The sequence below is a fragment of the Chelonoidis abingdonii genome, chromosome 5 (assembly GCF_003597395.2).
Source record: "Chelonoidis abingdonii isolate Lonesome George chromosome 5, CheloAbing_2.0, whole genome shotgun sequence".
Taxonomy (NCBI): domain Eukaryota; kingdom Metazoa; phylum Chordata; order Testudines; family Testudinidae; genus Chelonoidis; species Chelonoidis abingdonii.
Genome location: NC_133773.1, coordinates 84,217,871 through 84,243,527, shown reverse-complemented (window position 1 = coordinate 84,243,527; position 25,657 = coordinate 84,217,871). Strand labels below are relative to the sequence as shown.

At 42.5% G+C, this 25,657-nt stretch overlaps 1 pseudogene; it reads right to left on the bottom strand.

Moving 5' to 3' along the window:
* Positions 1–21,012, bottom strand: part of LOC116835909 (cytochrome P450 4V2-like) — a 388,896-nt pseudogene extending 367,884 nt beyond the window's left edge.
* Positions 21,013–25,657: the final 4,645 nt, after the last annotated feature.

Sequence of the window (25,657 nt, the reverse complement as noted above, 5' to 3'; positions counted from 1 at the left end):
AACTGGCATTAAGCAGAAATCAGTGAAAGTTACAGGTACTCAGCACTTAAGGCCTGATCCTGCACCATTAAAGTCTGTGAAAGGATTGCCATTAACTTCAATCTACACAAGATCAAGCCTTTATAGAACTAGGTGCCTAACTCTAGGCCACCCAGTTTGAAAAGTTTTGTCTCGGGAACTCCAGCAGGGTCACAGGGGGAGATGGTGTCAAAAATGGAATCAGCCCCTTGCACAGGGAACGTGCTTCCTCACATGATAGTGAGCTTCCTCTCAATGGATATTAACAATTAAACCTACTGAAACAGTGTATTGTAAAACAACATGTTATAAAATATGCCCGAATTGTCATCAGAATTTTGGACCCTATTGTGAGAACTGAAGTGCTCAAACCTGACCATAGTTTTCCCACCTTGTTGAAACCTACTATTATGTTAACCAAAAAAATTAAACTTTGTGTGTGTCAAGGACATTCAAAATCCCTTAAAGTTTGTTGACAACCCCTCTTGACCTTTTGGTGGCATCCACTTGCTCCCGGAGCTCAGTACATCTGAAAATCTGATCCAAGCTCTTCTCTGCATTCCACCTCTGTAAATAAACAATGTGCATGGTGACACTAGCCTGAAAGACTACATGGGTAATTAGCATTACCCTTACCAGATTCATTTTGGTGGGGTTTCTTTCAACCATACACTTTGATGCACCACATGTAGTACCAACAGGCAGAAAAGAGACTAGGGTGCTTAGGTGAAGCTAATGATTAAATTAGTGACTTGCTTTCACTGCACAGCTGAGCCCAGACGATACAAATGCCTATTGGGACCCTCATCAAAGTATACTTCTTACAGTTCTCCATAGAAGGAAATTGTTAGTGCAAGCCAAATGTAAAAGCATACTCACAACACAAGGAGACCAGAATAGTAACTTCAAAAAAATCAGGGGTCTAAATACAAAAAGAATGGGACAAGAGAGCTGGGGGAAGAGAAAGTCCTAAATTTGGGGCCAAAAAGATCAGAATCTTCTTTCCAAAGAAACTTGCCTTCTTTGTATTTATTATAAAGCGGGAAGGGATGGGCTGAGACCCATGCCAAGGAGAGCAAGTTTCATTCCCTAGGTCCCACTGAAGCTGTCATGGTATCTTTCCCCAATCTGAACCTTAGAGTCCAAAAAAAAATGGGGTACCAACATGAATTCCTCTAAGCTTAACTACCAGTTTAGATCTGATAAGCTGCCACCAATCAGGACTTGGAGTGCCTGATAAACTTTGGTCTCCCCAAAACCTTCCCTGGGGACCCCCAAGACCCAGACCCCCTGGATTTTAATACAAGGAAAGTAAACGCTTTCCCTCACTAGTGCCTCTCCTAGGCTTTCCCTCCCTGGGTTACCCTGGAAGATCACTGAGATTCAACTCCTTGAATCTTAAAACACCTGCCTTCCCCCTCACTCAGAGGCAATACAGATTCAAGCTCCGTGAATCTAAAACACAGAGAAAATTTACCTTTCCTCCTCCTCCTTTCTCTCCCACCAAATCCCTGGTGGGTACAGACTCAATACCTCCGCCTTAACCAGAGGAAAAAAATTAATTAGGTATTTTAAAAGAAAAGCTTTTAATAAAAGAAAGAAGAATAAAGATAATCACTGTAAATTCAAGATAGAATATTATAGGTCTTTCAGCTTATAGAAACTAGAGAAAAGCCTCCGCCAGCAGAAATACAATTTAAAATACTTCCAGCCACATTAAAACTCTACCAGCCAGACACACATTTGCAAATAAAGAAAACCAATTAAAAAGACTAAACTGCTTTTCTACTTGCACTTACTACTTGAATAGAAAATTAGAGCCTATAGTACGTCCGGTCACTCTCAGATCCCAGAGAGAACACAGAGAAAGAAAAAAAACACACACAAAAGCTTCCCTTCACCCAGATTTAAAAGCATCTTGTCTCCTGATTGGTCCTCTGGTCAGGTGTTGCAGGTCACTATTTGTTAACCCTTTACAGGTGAAAGAGATATTAACTCTTAGCTATCTGTTTATGACAGAAGCAAAGTCATGATAGCCTCAACTTGTTGGTGCTCAGCTGGAGACATGGGGCTTGACTTTTAAATGGGGCTTGATTTTCATAGACTGCTGAGCACTCTGAAAATCATGCCCCAAAAACTGAGGCAATCAAAATCATAAGTTGCTTTGTAAAATCTTGGCCAATATAGAGTTTAAGGCCAGAAGGGACTACCAGATCATCTAGATTCAGTGTTACAATGCCCGACGTTTAGGTGCCCTGCCACTTCATGCCTGGGGAGAGTTAAGAGGCTTAGAAGGGGATTCATAAAATCCAGCAAGTTGAGCAGGGAGCCACATAGTGGGAAATGCCTGCGCCCCCAGCCCTTAAAGGGATATTGCGCCTGAAAGACAGTGAGAATGATTCTATAGCCCAGGGACTAGAGCACTCACCTGGGTGACCCCAGCTACACTCCCAGCGCCAATGAAAACTTAAGTATGTTATACAAGTGGAACAGCTTCATCAGGAGACACTGAAAGACAACCTCACCAGAATACCCTACCCTGTAGCCTGGTGCTTTGGGCACTCACCTACAAGATGAGAAAATGGGGGGGAGGGGGAGTTTCAGATCTCTGCTTTGAAGCAGGCAAAGTGGGGATATGAATCCATATCTTCCCCATCCCAAGTGAGTGCTCTAACTCTTAGGGATGGGATGGGGGCAGCAGTACCTCCCTCAGCTGTGTTTTGTGTGGGGTACAATCTGGTAAAGAGCTAGTAAGCATGCCCACCAGATCAGAGAAGATAGGAGGGAGATCACCTAGACTGAGGCTCCTGCTGGGGTTTAGATGTCCAGCTGCTCGGCCGTGTCAAGACAGAGGTTTCAATTCCTAGTCATAGGATAATCATGGGCTAAAGAAAAGCCAGACAATGACTCCATAGACCAAACCCCGCACAAAATATGCCATAACTCAGAAGCTAGGACACTTTCTTGAATGTGGAGAGTATTTGTGAAGTTCAAATACACTGTCTATATCAGCAAGGGAGAGAAATGAATCCGAGTCTCCCACATCCTAGGAAAGTACCCAAACCTCTCGGCTAAAGGTTACTAGGAAGCTCTTTCCCCGACCCCCTCTCGTGAATCCAGGCTTTGTTTTTATTAAAATACCCAAAACTAGAATGAAAAATTTCAGCTCAAAACATTGTTTTGACCCAATTTAAAATTTGTTGATTGTTCAATACTCTGAATAATTTCATTAATGGTTCAATCCAAACAAAAAAGGTTTTTGTCATTTTTTTGAATTGCCAGCAAACTTACAAATCCATTATTCATGCAGCTCTAAGTATGATACAGTCTTTAGTTACATGATCAACATACTTGTTTTTCCACAGGACCTGGGTATCGCAACAGATGTTGGCTCTGCGTGCTAAATTGTTAGTTATTTCTGCTGGCAACCAAACTTCTCATTTTGTGCACAGACTAAGCAGATACAGAATCCCCACCTTGTCCTCCAGTTCCTGTTCTGTTAGGGGAGGGTGGTTACGCTCGACACTACCTCCGTTTTCATTGTATCCTAAGGAAAGAAGCTCATGTAGTGAGGATTGTTGTGTGAACAAAGTGCCAGAAACAGTAACTGAACAACAAGAAAAACCCCTTCTAATAATTTGATACTTAGTTCCTTTATAAATGGTTACAATCACTTAAAATGCAGAGATTTACATAAATCTCAATGAGAATCAACTGCTAGCTGAGCTTATTATATCATACTATAAATTACATGACAAATTAATCCAACATTCAAGGATACAATAACATTCAAAGATAACTGTGAAGAACACATACATGTTAGAAAATATTTCAAATTCTCCCCTTATTGTAGTGCAACCCTACTGAAGCTAGAAGGACTGCAGTGCTGTAAGTGAGAGTGGAATTTATTTAACACATGACAAATTACTGAATGAATTCACCAGAAACGCCCAAACATAATAACTAAAAATATACTGGTCTAGATCCTCAGCTGGTGTAAACTCACCCAGCTCCATTGAAGTCAATTATTATTTATTATTTTATTTAAGTCCCCAGAGATAAGCTGATTCATACCAGCCAAGGAACTGGTTCATTGTTTGCAGATAGATCAAATTCACTTAAAGTCATCTACATTTAGTCTGCCACAGTTCCAGGCAAGAACTACAGTTGTCTAATTTCCCTCATATAAGGGAACTCATCCACCAAAAATATTCTAATGGACATTCTTAATTGCCAACACAAAGTGCTGTTATAGACTATGGAATAGTCTATGTTATAGACTACTCTTGGAGAGTGGAAACTCGCCATGTCCTAAACCTTATTAACTTGTCCTTGAGAAGTCAGTCAGTTAACCATTTCATGGAGCGACATGAATGGTCATCTCAGAGAAGATGATGGGATGTGCCAAGAGAATGGATAGTAAGGATACAAGATGTATCAGCTGTCAAAGCTACTTTCTGAGACATCCTGCCATCTGAATGGGAGGGAAAGATCATACCCTGAGTTAAATGTTTACAGAACAAAAGGCCTAGAGATTCTGAAATATTTTGATATATTTACAATTCTGTAAAAAGATTTCGTGATCAGAGTACACTACATTATACTCCTGAGCACCTTTTAGGATCTAAAATCATTGCGAGCTTTCTTCTTCTGACACACATTCTCTTCTCTTCAGTTGGATCCAGATGCCCTTATTTGGGCGAAGTATTAGTTCTCCCACAAGGCCAAGCCCTTCTCGTTCTTGACTTGTTTCCACCCAAAAGTGTCGTAGGATGATGGCTAGAACAGCTTTCTCTTCCATCTGCGCAAAGCGCTGGCCTTCAGGTTAAATTGGAACAAAAACAGTAATAGTTTAGTACTCGTAATTACACGTCAAAGATTTCCCACAAAGTCCAGCAGGGGAATAACTGTGCATCTGGTGTCACAGATTATAAACCAATATGGGCCAAATTCAGGGTTGAATGGATGTGCACACACAAGAGGAAGGACAGAATTATGTCTATTTTCTATCCTAAAAGTGGAGTGTGCTGGTGTGGTAGGGAGGGGGAGGAATTAAGCAGATGATCAAAGGTTTACAAGAAAAGAGAAGGGGCAAAAAATAGAAATAAAGAAAAGAACTAAGCAAATTGATAAGGGTCACGGACCAAACAATTCGCCCTGATCTACACTAGAAATTTACATCAGTATAGCTTCATCTCTTAGGGGTGTGAAAAATCCACTCCCCTGAGAGATGCAGCTATACCAACCTAACCCCCGGGGCAGACAGTGCTGGGTCGACAGTGTTTCAAGTGCAGACAAGCCTGTAGCCAAAGATTTAACTCAAAAGAGGTATGGATTTAAAAATGTTGTGCTATATCTCACCCTTCCCTCAACCCCTTCTCTGTACATTGTCTATTCAGACTGCCAACTATCTATGCAGGAATCTTTATGTCTGCAAAGCATCCAAACTTCTTTGGATGCTCTAGAAACAATAATTAATTAGCCTGGGTATAATAAATTATATCATCTTTCAACACATGAAGATCTGATCAAGAACAAAAGAGTAATCTTTGAGAAGCTGGGTTAATTTTAGATTCACTAGATATTTGGACTTCTGAGAATGTCTACTATAACTTCACACTGCTGACAGAAGAATCTCAGCACCTGCTGCTGAGAACATTGCCAATTGTGGTGCTTCTGTCATTGGGACTGACGCATACAAAATGGAATGAAATCCAGAAAATGAAATGAGATCAGACCAATGGAAATTTAACTTCCTTTCAGTATTTTGACCCATCTGAGGTAGAAAAGTGCTTCTAGAGGAAGGATCAATAGAGGAACAGCTTCTCTGATGTCACACCGACTATATAATAGACACAATACTCCAAAAGTTATTTATTTTTTAAACACCCATAGCTGTGTTAGGTGCTTCAGAGAAACAATTGTAGACACAGTCCCTACCCTGAACAGCTTACAAGTTTAGGAATTCAGTGAACACCACAGCAATAAGTACAGAAGACAGAGGAGGGTTCTTAAAATTTTCCTCTCCGGCCTGTTGGTTGAGATCATTGTATAGCCAGCAAACATATCCCAAGGGAAAGGAGAGAAAGACAGTGGCTCATGTTGTTCCCTAGTGAGTTGTCAGGGTGTCTTTGACGGGTTCTGGAGTCTTGAGGATGTGTCCAGGCCTCATGAGCAGAACTGAAGTTAGCATGATACAGTGCTACATATGGAGCACGTCCCAGTAAGGAGGAAAACAATAAAGTGAGCGTCATGTGGATTCTGAAGAACCCCACAGGAAGAAAGAAAATGTTGTGACAATGATAATGTGAGATACCGGTAAAAATGGCTCTGCTGCAGTTATCAGCCACAGAGACATGAAATCTCCATTCAAATTCATAGGCTCTGTTGTACGTACCACAGCAAAGGCACCTTCACCTAAGCGGTAAGAAAATAAACATACATGGGACCTATTACACTTTACCACGTACCAATACAGTTTCTGGGCCCAGCAGAGAAGGGCACATATGCATATGGGTGCCTTCCCTTAGAATTCTCAGGGAAGAATCGCTCAGGCCTAAATTCTTCTGGGTCTGGAAAAATCTCCGGTTCTCTGTGCAGTACATAAGGAAGCACAACTACCTCTGTTGCTTTTGGTATCTTAAATCCTCCTGCAAAAATAGGATCAACATGCCAGTGAAGTAAGTGGCTTTCTCTAAATGGATACAAAGCTCAAAACCAATTCTTGACACGGGCACCACCTTGACGGAGCAGATATTTATCATACCTAAAATAATGAATACACACAAAAGGCTGAGAACTACTTACTAATATGGCAATCTTCACTTGTGGTGCGGGCAAAGAATGGAACGGAAGGGAAGAGACGAAGGGCTTCCTTAACAACACACTCAAGATATCGGAGCTTCTTCAGGTCATCCATTGTGACAGGCCGCTCAGAGTTCCCTGATCAGAATCAAACAGGGGTGTGAGAAACAACTATCCTAATCAGATTAAACAAACAAGCTATTTTAAGAGACTCACAGCTATTTTAAACAATGACCACACTACAACTGCCCCACTGTACTTACGGGTTTGAATCATTTATCTCTATTTTCATTCTTGTGATGTCCTTAAACTATTATTATGTATTGTTTGTACTGAGATAGCATTGAAGAGCCCCAGTCAAGGACTAGACCCCATTGTGCTAGGCACTGTACAAATATAGAAGAGATGGTTCTTGCCCCAAAAAGCTTACAATCTGAGTACTGAAATCCGTCACCACTCCCTTAGCATCCAACCAACGCCTAGTGACATCGAGTTCTCCACAGAAGAGTTACAGCTCATGCAGTGGCAGCTCTGTGGTTTATTTGCCTTTTTAAACCTCTACACAGAAATGAATTTGTAAACCATATCCTGTATCATGCAAACTCACACCCACATCCAAGGAAAGAGTAGAAACTTACCAAACACTTCATCCAGTTCTCTGTGAACCTTCTTCTGGGCTTCAGGATGGCATCCAAGTAAAGTAGATGGCCCAGTTCATAGCAGCAGCTGTTGTATCATGCCCCTACAGATACAGATTTACTCAGATGTTCAGATCTGCATTGTCCTCATGCATATGAAGAGAAATATAAACAAAGAATTAGGGATATTATAGTGGCGTAGCCTAACTGTACAGATACAGAAGAAAAGGTAAGACTATATGAATCATGTAACAATTTGGTACCCAAGACTAAACACGAAATAACCAGTTCTGTAATAGGATGGATGGAGACTAAGATAAGAAAAAAACTGAAGCAAATCATAATAATTAATAAGCAGAAGTCCATTTGCCAGCCCTTTTCTATTACTTAGCTTTTCTATGTTGGCTGGGTGAAGGGTCTTCCTCCGTGTTCAGTCTCTGTGAGGAAGAGGTTTGCTGTTGCTTCCTTGTAGACATAAACTTGTTGACCCACTAAACCTCTCTCGACAGTCACAATAATTTAAACACTATATAGCAATCTTAAAGTCACTATTTTTTCCTCAGTCAACTCTTGCAAGGGCATTTGCCCTTCTTCACCGCTTTACAATGAAATGTAAGTATACCTGACTTTTTAGTTACTCATTATCTTTCCTATCCAATGATAAAATAGACAGTATTACCATCAATTACCAGAAGAGGGCAAAGCAATTTAATTTTGCTAAGATTATATATTACAAACATAAAACTCAGCCATTCAGGTACTATATGCTAAAGAAAACAAGAGAATGTTCACTAGCAACAGATTTTAGTACAAGTAGTTTAATTTTAATCAAATGTACTCTAATTATGACATACAGTAATAGCAACCACAATACAATTAATTCCATTGCCTCCAGGAGTACAGATTTACACCAGCACAAAACTGGAGCACTACAGCAGGGAACCAGATGCAGTGTGATCATTTCCACTCATCCTGTGTGTCGCAAACGATATAAATGTAATGGAAAGGGTCCAAAGATAGCTGACAAAAGCAATTAGAAATATAAAGAGATTCAGTGTGGGAAGAGATTGGGACCATTCAGTTTAGTTGGAGTACCTCAAACATGAAAGTATCCACTTCCTCTCGAATATCCATGTAGCTCAGTTTCTTCCCTTCATCATCAGTTGTACTGAGAAGCGTATCAAGAAAAGCCCTTCTCCTTTTGGGCCCACTTTGTTCGCAGTTGTCTTCAAGGTCATCTTTCTGTTGTGTGTGGTTCTCCATTTCACGGGCTTTTTCTGCAATAACCTTAGATATAAATCAATATATTATTTTTTCCGCAGTTTAGATTCCACAAGCTAAGTATGTCGTTGCTGCTTTAAAATATACGTACTTTAAAATAACTTTTATCCCAGATATTTAAAGACTGACTCTACCGCTCACTCCATACTACGCACTGGTTGGTGATATTAAGCGACATCTATACCCATCCCCTTAGTATTTCTCTTAGTATTTGTTTTCCTATTGTACACTGACTTTGTACAGGTCAGGGTTGTGAATCATGTAGAATCTGAGTTTTTAAGTCCAGGCTGGCTCTTTGCTTTGATTGTCCTTCATTTCTGAGTCTTCAACACCGTGTCTGTAGTAAGCAATTTTATAATATTGTACTGTGATAGCACATCACACAGAATGCAAATCAGCGTCAAGTTGTTATAGAAAGAAAGACAGGATTTGACTGGTAACCCAGGTTAAGCACACCATGGTAGCTGGAGAAAATGAATTAAAATCAGATGTTACTTCTATGGATTTAAAATTAAGAGAAACTAGTGGACTTTTATAAAAAATAGGTCATCTCCACGTATTTTTTCCTTGCTGAAGTGTATTCACTGGGGGTTTTATATTTAAATTTTCCATGCAGTCCAAATTTTTATCATTTTCTCAAAATTCAGATCTGAACTGAAATATTTAAGTACTGGACAAAGCACCAGAACAAAGCAGAATACCATTTTAAAATATTTTAGCTGTTACAGGCCTTAGGGTGTAGTGATCTGATTATTGTAAAATGTTCAGAAAACTGCATGTTAAAGGAATTAGGATGATTCTATGTGATTTTTTTTTTTTTTTTTTTTTTACCACCAGTTACAACTAAGTTATACTATTACCATGTGAGGGTGACCCATTGGCTAAAACCCACACTCAAGCAACAAGTTCTAAGTCACATTATCTCTCTTCTTCAGAAGATTTCTTTAGAGACTGAATATCATAAACATTCAGTTCTCCTATTATATCTGTACCACAGATAAGGCGTTGTTCCCCATGGTTGATTCTCTGTCAGCACATTCACAATCTGGAATCTCTATATTTACTACGTTATTTCTCTTCATTGATGGGAACACAATAGAAAAAGAATAACTGTTTACATTGTCAGTAAAACTGTGAAGGATCTTGAGGCTTCTATTATGTTCCCTTCCTTCTTGGAACATAGGGTACATCAAGTTAGACCAAAGCCAAGGAGACTTCTGTCTATGATGAATGAGGTCACTCATCCTAGGGTAACAAAAATAGCATTATAATATTTATTTCTAAAAACATATTCACAACATGTCCACAAGAGACAAATAGAGTCTAAAATTCCTGCTCCTGGACAGGATGATGCAAGTACCACTTGATGTAGCTGACACAAACCATTTTGTCTAATCTTTAGAGATGCCCTCAATCCACATTTAATTAATTATAATGCTCAGTACCGGCTATAATACTTTTCACATTTTTATTTATAGAAATGATTCTGTCCAGTCAAATCTATTTTCCCATACAAATCAGTATTAATCCAAGAAGTAAGCCACTAAGAAAAAAAAACCTAAGGCCAACTTTTTCTCCTGGTCACACTAATGTAAATCTGGAATAACTCTACTGAAGTCCACAACATTAATCTGCGTTTGCAATAGGATCAGTCACAAAACAAAACATTGTATTACCAATGCAATGCTTGGCCTAATATAATCTGATGTAGACCCCGTATGGTCTGATTCTTATGGTCACTAAGGCACCTTTATACTGCTGTGGCAATAAAAAGGGGCCTTGGAATGAGAATAAATTACACTTACACCCAATGTAAGGTCACTTTACACTGCTACGGTATGACTCTAATTTATTCTCACTTCACTCTTGTGTTACACCTCCTGTAGTCTTTTACACTAATGCACAATGAGTGAAAAACATTACCATTCTAACCTGACATCATTTCACACTCACTTTGCACTGTGTAAATGTTTATACAAGGTGCAAATCAACAGTGAGTTGGGCTCAATGTGCTATGTCGATTCAGTGTCCCCCCTCCTCTGCGTCCACCCCAAAGAAGGCTAAAAGGAGCCGTGGTGACTAGGCCAGCCAATATTAGCTATGGAAAAGCCGATTTGCAACTGCAACATGTTCACACATTACAGCAGCTGGCCTTGTGGAGCCATTACAGAGGTCTCTTCTGTGCACGTACAGCTTGCATAGGTTCTATCATCACCCTGCCACTCTAACTCCATATACACTCCCCGATCCCCACACATGGGAATGAAAGACCTGACTTGCACAGCGGGTCTTGTGCGTGGGTGAATTGTTGTTCTTGTGCAGGCCTGGTTGTCCTACCAGATTTAGCTTTAGAAAGATTTGAGGTGCTATATTTGACATTGCCATTCTCAATCCTACACCAACAAAACTATAAGACAGACTTGAAAGATCTACACTTACTTATAAACAGCACAGACATATTTAGAATCCCTATTGTTCTGCGCACCAACATTCTTGCCCATCGCAGTTTCTAGAAAGAGAAAAGAGAAATTTATTAAGAATACATTAGCTAGGTGGAAAGCCAGAAGTACATTGAGGACATACGGCCAGGTGTCGCATGAAAGCATTGCAGCCATTTACATTCTCATCTCAAGGCGTTTCTCTTTTTTTAGAATGTGTACTATCTTTCTGAGTCTAGTCCTAATATTTCTGTTCCTCTAACTCTCCCTCAAGTTAGATTCCATATCTCTGTTCCACCCCATAACAAATCTTTGATTGTTCAGATAGACACAACCATAAATAAAACAGAAAAGATGTGTTCTGTGTTGATAATACAAAAGTAGTGGTGGAAGACCAGCAGGGCTTTTTTGTCAATTATCTCAACAAATGAAACTGTAGCATTATGGACAGCTGTTGTCTCCGCCTCATTTACAGCACTTCTATAGCAACTGTGAATCATCACCAGGACTTACCACAGATTATATCCAGGGCACAGAGAGCAATGTCTAGAAAGCAATCAAAGGGCTCTTTGTCAACATGCTTTTCAAGTTTATCAACCAAAATATTGGCTTGTTCGTTCATAACTTCTAGAAAATCAGCTAAGATTGTGAAGTGGAACGTGGGAGTTATCATTTTCCTTCTGGAATGCCACTTATCTCCAGTGCTACAAAATAAAGAGTTGGAAATTAAGTACAAAAAACCTCACCAAAAAAGAAACAGTTAATTGTTTCAGGAAGCGATCAGTGAATATACAATTACTTTCACTAGTTAAAACTTGTAGAGAGATTCTTAGAGCTAATCTTTTCAAATGTTGCCAGTAGACCATGTAGTCTTTGTCAGTCCATCCTCACTGATGACAGTAAAGAGTGGCTGTAATGACTTGTAACATTTTTCATATATAAATTAATGTTGGTAGTTGCAGCCAGCACTGCTCACCATAAGGGGAAAAAGCTGAAGTACATTTTGCTACAAAAATCTTCTAATCATACAATCCTTCTAACAGCTTGGTGCTAACTGTAGCTGCTTCCAGACAAATACTGTGAACAAAAAATTATCCTAAGGCAAGGGTTGATATTGAGAAGGCACTTGAGGTGTAAGCGGATGAGAAGAAGGGTAAATAAAAAGCCCTTTGTTAAATATTTAGCAACCCAGCTCCAGCTAAGCCCATCTTCACCGATGGTGACTGCCCTCATTTTTCCACTATGTAGAAAAGTGAGGGTTAGGGATAGTTACTGCTTAATGTCCAATTTATTACATCAGTATCATCTACCAAACGTTTCTCAGAGAAGAGGATTCATCTCCCACAGAGCTGTTAAGGTGATGGAATGGAGACTGGCCAAGTATATATTTCTGTGGTCCCTGTCCCCTGAAAATAGCTGTTTCTGTTGCAGTGAGACCAACTAGTTTCCCTCCTCCCATAAAGCTCTTTCAGGGTGCTTGATCCTAGCCTCCAAAGCCATCTGCCTCATTCTGGGGTGGGCCAAGTCTACTCCACCTTCCCCTCTGCTGGGGTGTCTAGTGACTGTCACTGATGCTTCTCCAGTCCCCTCTCCTAACTACTGCTGGTCTCTGAGGTATGGATGTGCTTGATCTTGCACCATCACAACACAGCCTGGCCAAAGGAGCCAGTGGCCCTTCTCTCCTTAGTTACTCTAGCCTGTCTGCTCCTTATGCTGAATCCCTGCTGCAATCTTAAGAAGAGGCCTAGCCTGTGTCGCAGATGGTTTCAGCAGGGAACACAGCATCTTCCTGTTTTAAGCAGGGGAGCTCACAACCGCCCCTCCCCCTGAAATCTCCTATTTTTTAAATGTCCCCAAACTGATCATTTTCTTGAACTGAACCTCCTTTGTCTATAGGGTGAAAGTCAGGAATGCAGCATTGCTGAGATCTAGCCACAGTGTTAGTTCATTCTGAGTTTCTAAACAGCAAAAAATTATGGGGGAAATAGTCACCAAAATATTTACAAAAGATCAGAAATGGCAGATACCTATACTAGACTTGTGCTTCCAGAATACCATAAGTAGGTACTATTGCACTGGGGGAGGAGTAAAGTGGGGCCTAGCCAGGGCCAGCCCTCCCTCATGAATGGCATCCCCAGAACTGTACAGGGGAGACATTCACAATGGTCATTAGGTTCCTTCCCTCCCCAGGCACATGTCCTCTGGAGATAAAAACAGCAGAGAGGAGCCAGCCAAAGGCCAAAGCCAGCAGAGCAGCAGCAGAAGCAACTGAAGCAGGCACCCATGTACACTGATAATATTTCCACAGCTTTGACTGGACTTTCTTTCCCTTGTGCTGACTGGGGGAAGGGACTGGAGCAAACAGCCAATGTCTCTATACCTCAGCTTCCCTCCACATCTCACCTGCTCCATATACCTTTCTCCCTTCCCTCTTCTCATCTGCTCTATCCCTCTCATCACTCTCCTTTCCTGCCTTTTCAGTTGTGTGAATCTCCTCCTAGCCCCCTTCAGAAAAAATCATAGCACCAGTATGACATTTGTGCTTCCACATTATTCACCTTGCTTGTGGGGTCACATCCCTTCCTCTCATCCTGTGTCTGTCTTGTCTACTTATACTGTAAGCTCTTCTTCGGGGAAGGGAGTATCTACTGCTGTGAATGTGAATGGTGCCTATGTGTAAAGGGGCCCTGATATTGGCTGGTCCCTTGGCATTACCCTAATAATCATGATTCATAATAATAGGAGACTATCCCTCAGCAGAGGTGATAAGTGCGTACAATTGATAAAGGTGGTGTGTTTATGTATTTGATATAGCACATAAATCCAAGCTGACTCTGAGTCAGATTCTGTCTGCAAGCTTGATTTTCGTTACACCCCAGCAGCCACATTTAAGTTCTAAGAACAATAAATCTCTAAGAGCTCAGAATCTGTGAATTTATGAATCCCACCCTTTGTCCCGTTTCTTCATGGACTATGGGGAGAACAGGTGTGTCTGCATTGCCCTCAGCATGCTCATTTACACTTGCAGCTCTGTGTGAAGACAATGATTATAATCACTCATTCTTCAGGGTTTCACCAGTCACCTGTAAGCATCAGGGAGGAATTTTTTCCCCAATGCACAATTGGCCAGATTTCTTGTGGGGGATGGTGCAGGCTCACCAGGGGTGAAAGTAACTTCAGGGACTTATTGGTATGCAGGGACCAGATCCTGAGCAGGAAGAGGGGCCTCAACTGGAAGGGGCAGGGCCTTTAGATCCCTGAGCCCTTTAAAATCATGATCTAAAGGGCCCTGGGGCTCCAGTAGTGATTTAAAGGACCCAAGGCTCCCAGCCGCCACTATGGCAGCAGAGCCCCTGGCCATTTTAAATCATGCCTGATCCCTGGGCCTCACAGCCACTACCCCAGGGCTCCAGGAGCGGGGCTCTGGTGGCGATTTAAAGGGCCAGGGGCTCTGGCTGCTGCCTGGAGCCCAGGGCTCTTTTATATTGCCAGGCGGGGAAGCTGCCCCCTGCTAGTATGGTCAGCTGTGTTCACAGTACTGGATCCTATCAGCTTACTTTCACGTCTGGGGTTCACTTTCCTCTGAAACATTAAGGATTGGCCACTACTGAAGACAGCACACCAGACAGGGTGGACCACTGCTCTGAGTGGTACAGAAAATCCTCTCTCAGACAATCGCTGGTGTGTCTTGCACCCAAGCTCAGGGTCAAACTGATCACCAGATCTGGGGTCAGGAAAGAATCACCAAGACAGATGGGAAGGGTACTTGGGCATTTTTTGCCATCCTTAACAGCACAATGTGTGGATCACCAACGAAGATCATTTGTGCATAGCTTACCTAATCAATTTCCTGCCATAGCAAGGGCCTTGGGTATTGGTAGCACCTGAGTCTTTCTTGTTCTCTGCCTGTAGCATACAACAGTTTAGTCTGCTGAGGACTGAAATACTTTAGTTTAACCAGGGCTGGCGCTTCCATTTAGGTGACCTAGTGCGCTAGAATTTGGGAGGGAGGGCATTTTGCCACCCTCGGCAGCAATTCGGCATCGGGGGGTCCTTCCGTGCTCTGGGTCATTGGTGGCAATTCTGCGGCAGGTACTTCACTCGCTCCGGGACCCACCGCTGAAGTGCCCCAAAGACCGGGAGAGCGGAAGGACCCCCCCGCCGCAGAATTGGCGCCAACGACCGGGAGCGCGGAAGGTCCCCTGCCTAGGGCGCCAAAAACCGTGGTGCCGCTCCTGAGTTTAACCCAAGTGTGACAGATATGGCAATTTACCGCAATATACTTGGGAGACCTTACTGAATTAAGTTCACATATGTTTGGGTCCATTGCATTAAATGAATAGTTGTGGGCTTGGATGATCAAATGATTACATTGAACAAAGTAGCAGACAAAAATGGATTTTGGGGATAATACCAGTGAAATGGATTTCCTGGGAAATATCTAGGGGGAAGTGAAAGCAAATTTCACACCCATCCCTACCCCACCTATGGTTATGCAACTTCCCCCTAAGGACAGGACAATCATCAGCTAATTCCCTAATCCCGAAATCCCAAGATCAAAGGACCAAGCCGTGTAAAGGAAAGATGAACCTATGCATGGCTGTGCCTGTTCTGAGTAAAAGCTGTAATGAACTTGTCACTACAGAAAAACCCTTTGGTGGGATTGGAAGGACTGACTCCTACCAAAGCCCCTGCTGCAGTAGGGCACAGTGGAAGTCATCTTTGGTAAGCTTTTCAGCATGTGTGTAGGTTCTTTTATTCTTTTGAATATGTTTTCCCTGTAATCCTTTCACCTTAAAAATAAATGTGCCTGCTTAGAAAGAGCTGCGTGGGAACTTATAACTGTGTGCAATTCAACTGTCTATAGCTTTTGAAGAAAAAGCAAAATACAGACACTGGCCTGTTCAGACAGCTGTGGCTTGCTAGGAATATCACGGTAGAGGCAGGGAACTGTGCAGCCTAGAAAAACCTCATCAGGAAGGAGAGAGACACAAAATAGTGATGGGTGAGGAGTTCGGAGCCTCAAGTGGGTGCCCTTGCACATGGCTTGTCTTGCAGTTCAGGAAGCTGAGTCTGAGGACAGCTGAGGGCTACATCAGTAAGACTAAATGTGTCATTTGTGTGGGGAGAATATTTGATATTGCTGAATTATAATTGACTGATATTCTTTTGCTGAGAAATTAAAAGTTGTTTCTATCAATATGGATATTCAAGCTCAATGCATCCGAGTGAGGTCTTGCTACATCATTTGCTCTAAAGTCCCATTCGCATTCCTCACATAACATGATCCTTTCAAGAACTGATCCTTTCTAGACTCCAGATGGTGGCTGGAGGACCCCATTTTATGGCCCTGCAGGTGTTACATGGGTCTAACGCTGCTCTTTGGGCATCTCTGCTTTAGATTCTAATATTCAGACCATAATTGTGCTTTTATTCTGCCTATTAGCAAATAAAATATAACACATTCTAGTCTTCAGGCAGTAAATATACATTATATCTTAGAATTTAACTTTTCATAACTTTAAAGGTATATGACTATTTACATATTACGATACCTCGTTAGAAGTCCTGTGCCAAGCCATGGATGTAGAAATTTGTATGGAAAAGATTTTTCTATGTGCTTTGAACTGTTTAGGACAACCTACCCAAAGGAGAAAAGACAGAGGGGAAATATCTCTTTAAAAGAAGAAGTTGGTAACACTGTATACTCATTGTATTTTTTAGGAGGAGGGCACTTGCAAAATATATTTAAAGCTATGACTGCTGTCCTATAAACTTGAACACTCATTTACAGTCAGAGATTGCTTTGCATTGCTCAGTCAACTTTACAAACCATGGAGGTACAGGAGAGGTCATTAACAAGGAAATATTTATCACAATAAAAATACATCACTTTGATAGTGTACTGTAAGGCCAAGAAAATGTTCCAATGGATTGTAATAGTCAATAGTATGAATATGACATTCCTTTTTAATATATTGCAAAATCTCCCACGCCAAAGGTAAGCTGGATGGTTGGACTGACAACCTGAACTCAGGGGGAGGGATAGCTTAGTGGTTTGAGCACTGGTCTGCTAAACCCAAGGTTGTGAGATCAATCCTTGAGGGCCCCACTCAGGAGCAAAATCAGTACTTGGTCCTGATAGTGAAAGGCAGGGGGCTGGACTCAATGACTCTTCACAGGTCCCTTCCCAGCTCTCTGAGATAAATAAAATATATGGAGCTATACCTATTTAACAGAGGTTCTCTCTCTCATGGGACTGGTAAAGTACCTCTTCCTAACTATGATATTAAACAGGAAGGAGACACAGAATATAATTATTTATGTAATAGATCTACAAACTTTGCTCAACTAGAATAGAAGTCTTTTTTGGATGAATGACACCATCTTGTGCAAAACCTAAGCTTTCATTTTTAAAGTTAAGTTTCTAGCCCCTCGGGCTGTGAACATAACAGTCCAACCAGAAATCAAGTTTACACCAAGGCAGCGATGTCTTCCCAAACCCAAGGCAGATCAGTCTCCAAAGTGGAGCTGAGAGCGATAACCACAAGTTTGTGAAGAAGAGTCTTTTCAGAGGCAACAAATGGATTGTTTTCTTGGGAAAGGGTGGGGGACAAACACAGACTCTTATTACCAGTAAGGTAAGTTGTTTTGTCAGCCTCCTGGATTTTGAGTTGGGCTAGTAGATTTTTATAGGAAAATTCTGCAGGTTTAAGCCAGTGCTGTGCTTCCAGCAGCTCCCCCAGCAGCTTATTCAACTACCCCTTTTAACTCCACAGAACTGATATATCCCCGGGGGCATTTCCATGGGGTCAGGGGGAATGGGGGAGCATACTGAAGAGGCAGATTTACTCCAGTCCATGGCAGAGGATAGAAGGGGCTCCTAGGGATGACACTGGGTTAACCTGAATTTCTTGGATGTATAAAGACTAAATTACATACACACCTAGATGCTGATCGTAGCAGGCACATTTTATACATTTTAATTACATAAACAAGTGTCCTAATCATCAGTGGCAGAAGAGAGACCTGAACAACAGAGTTGCCTTACGGTTACTCTAAATAATGCATCCTCCTTTATAAAATAATGCCTATGGTTTTAATTAAAACACTTTTTTCAGTTTTAATCTAATTGATGCAAGTTATATCATTTCCATCAGTCCTCAAGTCCTGTTGAGACATTTCTTTGTATGCACTTTATTTAATAAATACAGTAAAATGTATCTCACCCATATATCACTTGCTAACAAAAAAAAACTGTACCTCGAAGATAATAGCACAACACCCATGTTTGAAACTAATGGATCATTAACACAGTATCTGCTATCAGACCCTGTTATGCTGATAATGTGAAGTGAAGTTCAAGGTTTTTCACAGTCCAAAACCTGCATAAACATTTCCTTTACTTAGTCGAGAATCTCAAAAATATTTTTAATCAATGAAAAGACACAGAAGAAGAAATTTTACATATACCTCTAAGCAAACTACAAACCAGTCAGGGCTAGACTGCACTATTTGCACCTGCCATAGCAAAGGGGATGGCACTCACACCTCTGCAAGGAGAACACCAAGGGTATTGTGTCCGAGTTGCACTGACAGGGAGTGATTTGTGCCATCCCTTCAGCTCATGCAACATACCACTGGGAGGAGCATCTGGCATGCAGTCCCTGTGCTCCCCTGAGTGCCTAGAGTTATAAAGCACCTGCGCAAAAGTAGGCAGGGAGGAGGAGGAGACCTGCATGAAGCCTAAGCTCTAGACATAACAAGAAGTTTGGTGACTGGCATATGTCTTTCATGACCAGCCATTTTTAATGTTTACTATAAAATCTGGAGATGAAACAAACACAAAATTTCAAATTAGGGAATAACTGTCATGAATTGTATGACTTGTACAAACAAATCTATTCAACATGAGATAGGAACACTCACCTCCACAGCATCTGGATGATATAAAATCACAAAAGGCAATGGTCCTATCCAAAGTTTTAGCAGGGGTAGATTCCTGTATTCTTCAAAGACGTGTACTATTTGTTTAAAGAAATCTGTGGGGCGAAAAAAATCAATTTGAACAGGTCAAAACCAGAACTTCTGTAATCATGTAATTGATCATGAGTTCACTGCAGTGTTAGTTTTGCTACTGTGACAAAGCAAGTATGTTTTGCACTTATTTATTATTTTGATTACAGTAGCATTAGGAGTCCCAGTCAAGATTGTGATAAGCACTGTGGAGAAAGGCACAATAACTTCAGCACCTTACTTAGACTCATAGGAATACAGAAAAATCTCACAGTACAAAAAGAACTAGTATTGTCTGATTTGTCTTGAAAACCAGAGGAGCGTAATGAAGGACTCATAACACTGTAATGTGGAACTGTTCCAGTTTGGAGTAAATACTGCCTACACTTTGAAAATTTGTTCTGAAACAATAATTCTTATAAACATATCAGGCTCTTCTAATTATGCAACTATCCAGGGCTTTAGCATGACTCCTTTACCTTACAATCTAGTGGGAAAACATCTACCATGGCAGTTGTTTTTAAATGCATTAACCATAAAGAGGCTGACCAGGGGTATCTAAAGTTTCACTGAAAGACAAGAAATGGATTTCAAAGCATACAGGGCTGGAAAGTAGCTTCTGATAAAGGCAAACTTCAAAATGTCATTTCGAACTCTTGAATGTTAAAAAATATTTGACATCAGTTAGGAGATATTTGGTAAAAATCAAAACAAACAATTCGTCCCAGTATAATGTTACGTTTGGACCAAGACACAGGGGAAGCTGAAAGCAACACAGCTGTCTGCCACAGTAACTATTATTACCACTGCAGAAGAGAAAGTAACACAGAAGGGAGGCTTTTAAATGGGGAGAGGGGAGTGCTCAAATAGTTAAAGGGACAGGACATCACAATTAAGAGCTTGTTTTCAAGAAACAAATTATAATCAAATTATAAACTCATTGGAAATAGCGGGGAAATACCCCAGGAACCATAAAGACTTGTCAGAGGTTTCTGGGGGAGGTTTTGGTTGGTTGAAGTAGAGTCTCGGGAATACTGCTTGGCTGTTTTGCCTGGATCTAGAAATGCAGCAGGATACTGAGTATTAAACTGTTTTGTTTTTGTTTGCAGCTTGGAAAAAAAGTCTTTAACAAAAGAACAGCTCACTCCTACTCTGTTATTCTCCAACAACAATTAGTGATGGGACGAGTCCAGCTCCTATTTATACAGCCCACAGAAAACCCCAGCCACTTCCCGAGCACGTTACGGATGTCTACACTGCTGTATGCCTCGTTGCTGCGGCTGATTCCCCAGGGGCATCGCGGTCACTCCAGGGAGAGGATGCTGCAGGCAGCAGCTCCAAGAGGAGAGGGGTTTGCAAGCAGCTACTGCTACGTGTCTGGGCGGCCGTTACCTTTCCCTTTGCGCTCCAAGAACACAGTATTTCCTAGCAAGGGGTAACAGGGGCTGACCCCCGGAATCGGCTTCAGCGCCTTCCACTTCCCCAGATAAGCCAGGAGCAGGCGGCAAGTGAAAGCTGCCAGCAGCGTGAAGAGCAGAGTGACGACTCCGCCCCCCCAGTAGAGCAGCCAGTCCCCCTCCGGAGCCGGCTGCAGAGCCCCCATCGCTGCCCCGAGCCCGGCCGCTGGGCGTGCACTGAGCCGCAGTCCTGGGACGCTGCACCGAGTGTAGAACTCGGGCTTCAGCCCCAGCTCCAGACGAGGGAAGCGGAGCCCGGGGGTGGTGCGCGGGGAGCAGGGAGAGACCTGGGAACAAAGGAGTGGGAAGGAAGGAGGGATCCCCAGAGGCTGTATGAGGAGGAAGCAGAGCAGCAGAAGGCCTAGGTGCTAGGAGAGCTGCTGCACCCTCTGGCTTGAAGTGGTTTCCTTCAAATACAGCGTTAACAGTTTGGTTCAATGGCTCTCAGCACACACCTCCTTTGCCCCACAAATTGCTCCAGCACCCCTGGGGAAGGAAACGCTGCTGTGATCTGTGGCTGCCCTTTGTCTCACTGTGGAACCGGGGATCTGCAGGACGGTTAGACGAAGCAGCCTAGGATCTGAACTTGGAGGGTCAAGTGAGGTCTCCCTATAATTGTCAGTGACCCTAACTACTACTGCTCATAGTCAGAGGGGTGAAACTATTTTTCACTCAGCTTCTGCAGGGTCCAGGGCACAACTCCCAGCCTTGTGGGCAACAGGGAGAATAGGTTCAGGACACAGGCAATATTACAGAGGGGAGGAGGGACAAACCACAACAACCAACAAGAATAAGGAGAAGTATGAAAAGCTGGGATACACATTCTAGAAGGAACAACACACAACCACACTGAATTGGATCCATGGGCATGGAGGAGGCTACCCCAGCCATCTGTCACACAGAGCCACCAGCATGGCCAGCAAACACTGGCTGTAACCAAACACGCATCACCTGTAGAATCCACTGCATACCCCACATAGCCCAGACATACACATGTAAAGAGCTGTACATATTAAGTGCTGCTGTTACCAATAAGCTCAGTCCCACAACTGTGACTGCCCAGGGCCTTGTTACAGAAATGGCTAAATCAATAGGACTATAGTGATGATGCACAGGGAGAGAGAGTGTGCAGGTTGCCACTGTTACTGGCCAAATTTTCTGGTGGTGAAATGTGATGCTGTGACACTTTACACCGGTAAAGACTTTGACCCAATACCTGTACCAAATGAGTCACTGACCCCAGCTTGGTTTCTCTGGATCCAGCATCCATTGTTCAATGTTTAGTCGTGACCATGGATCCACACAGCCAAAGGAGCCACAGCGAGCAGAGACAAACATAGGTACAGGAGCCAAACAGGGCAGGGGGCAGCCATGCATTGCCTGAGCACCTCAAAGTACACCAGCACACATCTGTGTGTATGAGTATTAACTGTATTACAGCAGTGCTTACACACCCCGGAGCACAGTGGGCCCAGTGTAAACATATCTAGTAGCATAACCCTATATAAGAGGCAGACTGCCTGTCTGGAACAGCTGGGAGTGAAGTCACAGGGACTGGGGAAGAAGGCTCTGGTGACTGAAGGCAGCTCTGTGAGAAAGGAGCAGTCAGTCAGTTGGGAGCTGTTGGATCAGATTGGGAAGAGCAGGTGTGAACTGTTGCCACATAACTCACTTGTGCTGCTGCTTTTGCTGCCTGAGGAGGTTTCAGAGCTGTCTGCCACTGCACTATCTGGGAGGGCTGATGAGTGCTTGTTGCTCTTGATTGCCAAGTCAGACTCCTGTGAGACACCAGTGTAAAGTCAGACAACTCAGACAGAGAGAAGAAAGAAATCTTCCTGAATGAAATAATGCAGCCGTATCCTTTAGGTGTGTAGCAACTATTGCTTATTTACAAGAAGATGGGAAAAGCTAGGCAGCTTGCTGCCAGCTCAGCCAAATCAACTGTTCCAACCTTTCATCTTCCAGTCACCACATGTACTTCCCCTGTATGTCCCCTTGAACCACGTTATGCCAAAATCATCCCTTATATAACTCCACAGACACCTTTGCAGTTAAACCTATGAATTTGGCCCCTTAACTTTTGTTGTTGTCCCTTGGTACTTGTAGACATTCCCCTGAGTTGTGGGGCTAGATTCACAAGGACAACTTAGGTGCCTAAATGCCATTGGAGAGTATTTCTAGACTGCAATGACAAACCTGCAATGGTCCAGGCTATCTGACTTGGGAGTTTCGGGATTGTGCAGCGGCAATGGATTCTTCCTAAAAGGGGGGGGGGGGGGGGAGACAATCCCTGCCTCTTTTCTTCCCCCAGATGCCTGACCCAAACCAGAAGCTGGAGCCAGGCCAGGGAACCTGGGCTCCTCCACCTGACTAGGGTGGGAGTACACAAGAGCAGCCCCCATGTTGTATCCCTGGTCCCCTCCAGCCCAGGGCAAGTGGAGGGTCCATGGCTCCCCACAGCTGCCCATGTAGCTCTTACCCCAGCCTGACCTGGGGGTGTTCCTTTGGGGACCAAAGAGGAGAGGCACAGGACTGTGACACAAAGTGGAAGGGCCATTGCCTTCCCTTCCCCCATTCCAATGCCCCCTGCCCCTAAGCAAGCCCTCATTACAAGATGAGCCCCAGCTGAAACAAACCAGGTGCTTCCAATACAAAAGACAGCAGGGAGCTGCAGGTGGGCTGTGACTGAGAGAATAGTTAAGTCTGCCAAAGGTAGACAATCTTGTAAGCTGGGGCAGATGCAAGGGGCAGCTATGAGGAGCAAGTATGGCTCCTGCAGGGCCCTAGCTAGCTAAAGCCTCTGAATAGGAGGGAAGATGAGCTGAAAACTGTGCGTTGTTTTGGACTTTTCAGTTCTAGTTTTGATAAACTCTCTTGCTAGCCCAAGAAGAGCTGATTAAGTGTGAATTAAAGGATTGAGTTTGGAAGATCAGTGGGGAAAATGAGTTCTTATGGGGGTCTGCATAGAGGGGAAATACAAGCATGATGGCCACTGAGGCAACTCCACCCACAAAGGGGCGCTTGGGAGGCAGAAAAAGGCCACTGTGCTACAGGTCCCCTCTGCCATTACAATCTATTAAATCAATGTACTACTTCTTAAGGGCCCGAAAAGACCGTAAAGTGGGCATATTATGCTCCCAGTTGCTCAAAACAGTGAACAAACAAATTTCTAGAGTGCAGTAGTTACAGGGATCCAATGTCACAAGCCCCGCTAAGAGAGAATGACAATGATGGAACCTGGGGATGGTCATGACACCATGTGTTGCTGTTGCAAGGTCCTAGTCTGCACCCACTCTGCCACTCAAAGGACAGAGATAAAGGGATGCCAGGATCCTTAACCTGACTCTACCTGCATTTCAGTACCTTCAGTAAGCATGACAACAAGGGAAGAGTTTGTCTGGTTATTCTGAGAAGGCTATAACAGTCATACATGTAATGCCAACAGCACAGAGCTAATAATATTCACTAAGTATTTCTCTAGCACAGACAGTGAATTTGCAGGCTCCACAGGTACAAGACGTAATTGTATATGATTAGCATCTTTGTGCTTTTTCTGATCACGTTTCTAAACAGCTGTAAGAAACATGTACTTCTGTAATAGGCTGTCATAACCACAGTGCAAAGTTATGAACAATATCTGAGTGATAATGTAAAATTGTATCTTGTTGCAGACTTGTCTATTTTTCTAGCAACTGCTGGTCCACAGAAGCACATTTCATTTTGGAAACACCACCTGGCAGTGTTTTTCAAACAGTTTTTTTTTTTCTTATTGAAGTGAGAACCTGAAAAGCTGCAGTTTGACCCAACCTTAATTTTTGTTCTTCGGTTTTCTGTTTGGTCCCTGAACATAAGAACACCACATTAATCATGAAACACCCAAAAATTACCAACCTATAAACATTTCCCACTAGACAGATGACCATGGAGAATTGATTAAACACAGTATCACTCTCTAACATAAGAGCAACTTTTAGTGGCTTCTATTTGTACAAGGTTCCCGTATCAACTATTTTTATGCAGTTAGTGGCATTACCTGAATGTTAAGACACAGTTCTGATATCACTATATGATGGTAATAGTTTGATCATACAACAGGGCTGTCCAAAGGTTATTCAGTCGTCCATAAACGGCACAAAGACACAGCAACAAAGGATCAGCAAGGAAAATTGCTTCACCTGGTTACTTTATCCCAGTATACTAATACATTAACACACTGCAGTCTAGTTGTCTGCATTCCATACCAATGCAATCTGCTAATACATAATAGTGAGTACATGGGACATATCCAAGTCATCTTGTCATTTGTGTTATGACATGCTAACTTCACAGATTCCTACATGTGTCAGCCTGCAGCATTCTGTAGGGAAAAATGGTGCAACAGACCGTCAAAGCTGGTGACCCAGTTATACAATATTTTCCTTTTTGCATAATCTTGCCTGCTTCAGCATAATACTCCTTCTATGGGAGTACGTAGGCCCAGCATTACCCAAGGGATTATGGCTACTTGGATTCCAAACATATATTTTTCTTTTCCCCCTTCTGTGAGGTGTGGTATCGATTGCTTTTGAGTAAGATAGACAGCCAAGATTTCTAAGAGACTAATGATCGTAGGCACCTCTATAACGTATGCAGATCAATATAGAGTATCTGTACTCAAAAGTGCATCAGTTTTTGTCTTTTTACCATTGCACGCTCCTTACCATTGGATAAAGAAACCACTGTAAGTTAATGAGCTCAATAAAAGATAAGTGACAAAAAAGGCATTTTAAACTATTATGGATGTTCTCAGTTTTGAGGATTCCCTACACTGACCAAATCCTGCAACTGGCATTAAGCAGAAATCAGTGAAAGCTGCGGGTACTCAGCACTTAAGGCCTGATCCTGCGCCATTAAAGTCAGTGAAATGTTTGCCATTGACTTCAGTCTGCACAGGATCAAGCCCTTATAGAACTAGGTGCCTAACTCTAGGCCACCCAGTTTGAAAAGTTTTGTCTAGGGAACTCCA